This window comes from Choloepus didactylus, chromosome 6, assembly GCF_015220235.1.
Source record: "Choloepus didactylus isolate mChoDid1 chromosome 6, mChoDid1.pri, whole genome shotgun sequence".
NCBI lineage: Eukaryota > Metazoa > Chordata > Mammalia > Pilosa > Megalonychidae > Choloepus > Choloepus didactylus.
In genome coordinates, this window is record NC_051312.1 from 29,439,053 (window position 1) to 29,443,952 (window position 4,900).

General features: G+C 39.2%; 2 pseudogenes; both read right to left on the minus strand.

Annotated features, from left to right (window-relative positions):
- On the minus strand, nucleotides 1–1,021 carry LOC119536853 (annotated as a pseudogene).
- A 2,341-nt stretch (nucleotides 1,022–3,362) lies between these two features.
- LOC119538241 lies at nucleotides 3,363–4,553 on the minus strand (annotated as a pseudogene).
- Between the last annotated feature and the right edge of the window lie 347 nt (nucleotides 4,554–4,900).

Consider the following 4,900-nt stretch of genomic DNA (forward strand, 5'->3'; position numbering starts at 1 on the left):
TCACGTGGGAAATTGAAGAATGGACCTTTCTTCTGAATTCTCAGCAGACCTTTCATCTGTAGCCACTTTCCAATTTGTACATTTGTTTGTTCTATCCTGTATTTCATTGTTAACTCCAGGAATATGAACTTTTCTCTTTTTCCTTTCAGTTTTCTTAGTGTCTCCTTCTTCCCTTTCTTCAGAACTGCTGGATGCTGAATCATCTAACTGAGAGGTGCCACTTTCTGACTCTAAGAATTAAGTAGAATTTTTCAGAGACTTTTTCCTAGACTTTTAATTGTGCTTTTGTGGTTGTTTTCTTTTCTTGGTACTTAGAAGGTCCAGCGTCTTCTGAGAATTCACTTGAGGAAGCTGTTATTATAGCTATGGCTTACTTTTTGCTTTTCTCCTGTTTTTTGTGTGACCTTTTTTTTTTCCCACTTTTTTTCTGCGTGTGGGATTTCTTTGACTTATGTTTGCGGGATTCATGGGTAGATGATTTTACCTGAGGAGATGATTTTCTTCCATTGACAATATCCTGCTGATTACCACTGTCTGTTTCAAATTCTTCAGGATATAATTCTTTATAACCATTGATACCCCATTTATCTGGCATATTAGCTTCATAATCATACAGATTTGTGTTCCAGGATTTAGCCTTAACAAAATCATTTTCTAGTGTCCCAGACATTTCATGCTTTTTCCTCCAATAATCTCTTTGACTTTCTTCATCAAAAACATAACTATGTGTCTGAAGAACTGAATTCTGGATGTGAATCATCTATCCTTAATATACCAAAATGTTTTTAAACCAAAGTTGATGATTCTGAAAAAGATAAGAATTGCTTTGGTTCTCAGAGCTTCAACTTCCACCCTGAGCTGCTGGGCAACATTTTCCTTTTAGTCCTCAGGTAAGCATCTTCCATCTGTTTCTCCAATTCTTTTATTTTCCCATATCTGAGTCCTCCTGAATCTTATTGTGAGCATCTGTGTGCGGGATGACATTCCTCAGGAGGACCTTCCCCAAAGGACCCTGGGACATTCTTCAATCCCTTGATCCTGAGGAAATCAAGCATTTTGTTAGTGTGAGACGAAGACCCACTCCATTTCATGATCTCCTCCAACTCAAGACGTCAAGGAGTCAGGGTTCAAATGCAGCTCTGCAGCTTCACCCGAGTCCTTCGTGAAAACGCAGCCTTCCCACCAGTCATTCTGCCCTCACCTGTGGCCCAGATATGGCTGCCTTTCCCCCAGCCCAGATCCACAGGCAAATCCCCCGAACTGAGGCCCGAGCTTGCGCTGGCGGGGAGTTCGGACCGCTCAGTGGGCTGGGCATTCCCAGCTCAGGCGCGACTGGGATGGACCACGGACTGAGTTTCTCTCAGCAGAAAGGGCGGAGACGCTTTGAATCGGTGTGGCTTTTCTGCTGGGCCCCGGGAAGTGTCTGCCTAGGGGGAATGAAGGGAGGTGGGGGTTTGAGGTGTCCAAGAGGAAGACGGAGAGAACACTCCCATCTTTGTCACTTATATCCCTGCCACCAAAAGGCCAGCGGCCTTGGAGCTCCCGGTAACCTTCCCCCCCAAACACCCTGCCCCTGTCATTTAGCCTTGAGAAGTGAATTTATTCTTGGTACATAAGCAAAATTAAGAATCTCATTTTCCAACGCTTTAAGATCTGAAGTTTATCAATTCATTGGGTTAAACATATCATACTACAATATCGCTTTTTTTCTTTACATGCTAACCATTTGAAAACCCTACCATTCTGTGATGTCAACAAGCTTTAGGAAGTAGTAGTTCTTTGTATGATTTAGATTAAGTAATGGTTAAGTATAAAACATTTCCTTTCTCCTGATTTCTACAATTTTGCTACATTCTTTAAAAAGAAACAAATTCTTGAGTTAAATTCTTGGCTGATTTGTTTTAACAATTTTAATACAGAAAATTTGGAAAGATAAGAATTGACCAGGAATCCAATTTTGTTACAACCGACAAATTTCAATCAGGTTGGTTGCTAAAATTTCCCTTCAAAATTCCCCTACATGAGCTAGAATCACAGTTTTGATATACTCTGCTATTAAATGTATATTTAAAAAGTATGTTTTCTACATTTTCCCATTATTTGATTATTTGCATTTAAACTTTTACAGAGGTTAATAGACATATTTTAGCATTTGTGTGATTTGTGTTTTTCAATTTGTATTAATGTTTTCTTTGTAGAATTATATTTTATTTTTCTAGAATTACACACACACATATATATATATATATACATATACATATACATATTTTGGGTTCAATATCTTTATTAGCCTATCAGTGTTACATTTTGTACATAATATCTAGTTGTCCTCTTAAAGAGATCTACTTTAGTACATACTGTTAATAGAAAAAAGGCAAGTAAGATAGCTAAACTTTAACCTAACATTTTCTTTAATTTGGTTTTATTGAGATATAGTCACATACCATACAATCATCCATGGTTTATAATCAACTGTTCACAGTACCATCATATAGCTGTGCATTTGTCACCCCAAACTATTTTTGAACATTTTCCTTACACCAGAAAGAATCAGAATAAGCATAAAAAATAAAAATAAAAAAGAACACCCAAATCACACCCCCTCCATCCCACCCTATTTTTCATTTAGGTTTTTTCCCCATTTTTCTACTCATCAGTTCATACACTGGATAAAGGGAATGTGATCCACAAGGTTTTCACAATCACACTGTCACCTCTTGCAAGCTACATTGTTTTACAATCATCTTCAAGAGTCAAAGCTACTGGGCTGGAGTTTGGTAGTTTCAGGTATTTACTTCTAGCTATTCCAATATATTGAGAACTAAAAAGTGTTATCTATATAGTGCGTAAGAGCGTCCACCAGAGTGACCTCTCGACTCCATTTGAAATCTCTGAGCCACTGAAGCTTTATTTCGTTTCATTTCACATCCCTCTTTTGGTCAAGAATATGTTCTCAAACCCGTGATGCCAGGTCCAGATTCATCCCTGAGAGTCATATCCTGCATTGCCAGGGAGATTTATACACCTGGGAGTCATCAGCCTAACATTTTGATATCCCCTGAACAAGGCAAGCTGGAGAGTCAATCACTTTACACACACTTAAGAGTAGTGTTCCAAAATAAAATAACTGGGAAGCTGCTACATTTTAAAGCAAGGGAGGAAAAAAATTTACCTTGGTCTTTTTTCATCTTCCAGCAACTTATACTTTCTTTTAACAGAAACAATTATATTGATATAAAAACAAATGCTCTGCCTTTTAAATTTCTGAACTTCAATACAAATTAAAATAAAATAGCATTTTGGAGTCTTTGGGGAGGCAAGTAGATAGTAGCTACATTCATCAGTGAGGCAGAGCCTCCTTATCAATAGCCAGATCCAGGTTGGGTATAGCCCTGACCAAAGGGAGGATGGTTACAAGCATAAGGGTTAGGCCCACTTGGAGGAGGGGTCATGGTACTTCCAGGAGGTGGAGTAAAACCTGGTCTTGGTCAATAGGCCTTGGGTTGGCATGGAGCCATGCCAGGTTGTGAAGTAAGGGCCACAGTGTAATTAGTAGGCTGAGAAGTTTGAGTGGTATAAGTTGGTGGAGGATAACTGCTCACCTGGTACTGCTGTGGCAGTTGAGCAGGCAGTCGTCGAGGTTGACCAGAAAAGGCAGGAGATGGTGTATGGGAAGTTGGTTGCTGGCCATATCCCTGGAACTGCTGAGGTTGTTGGGGTCTAGTCTGCTGACTGCAGTCTGCTGAATACTGAATACCATGCTGTTGTGGTGGCTGAGTGGGAACTTGTGGCTGCTGACCACCATAGCCAGCCTGTTGCTGGTACTGCTGGTACATCTGACCTGCTTGTGTCTGAGCTCCTGTATATGGTGGCTGCTGTGGCTGAACTCCTGGTGGATTAGCTGCTGAGGAAGAGGAAGCAATGCTGTTAGGCATTCCTGAACAGTCTTCTGCAGGAGCACTGGGTGGCCCTGAGAACTGATCATCTGTTAAGCCAAATGCAGACATGACATTTTTATTGATTTCATCTTAGTTTTTCAAGGGATCAAAGGCCAAAATACTTGCAGCCATAACCTGAGTAGACTGCTTACAAGAAGAATCAGAAGCAGCAGATTTTTCTTTTCTACCATTAACAGTATAATTTTCAGTAATATTGGTGCAAGGTCCTGTTTCTCCCAGTGGTTCCAAGCTATCCAATAAGCGATTAATTTTGTTTTGAAGTTCTATTAGTCCTTGTCAGAGATATTTAACCTGGCTTCATTCAAGGGACCTGGGTTAGCCATTAACAAATAATATCAGTTTCAGTATCCTACTACACTGAATTGCAAGGTAAAGGTCAGAACTATCAAAAAATGTGATAAGATCTCCATCTTCATCTTTATACTTTATTGTAACTTCATTATTACTCAGAAGTTTTCCTCTGAAAACCCATTGCATAATTAGCACTAATTCATCATAAGTAATATCTTCATTATGAATAAGAATTCACCGAATATCCTCCCCAAGTTGAGCTTTGATGATTAGCTTCCCACTTATGTCCAACCGTCCATTCATGTTGGACTCCAGAATGCTCTATGTATACAACTCTAGATAAAGATGGCTTGCCGAGGCCACCACTGTAGCCTCCCTGTGGGTCTGCGTTGGCCAGGTTGGTACCAGGCTATGGCTGCCACCAGTCCTCAGCAGATGCTGCCCTAGAATTATATTTTATTCTCTAAATCATTTATGAATGCTTTTTTAAAAGTTCAACCTGAATTTTTAGGGGTTAAGCTTTTAACTAATTTTCATCAATTCATCACTGTCCATTAATTTATTCAAGTAATTTAAAATGGGCATTTTTCCCTTTAAATCCTGAATTTATATGCAAATCTTATTATATACATATATAAATTACTGTATTT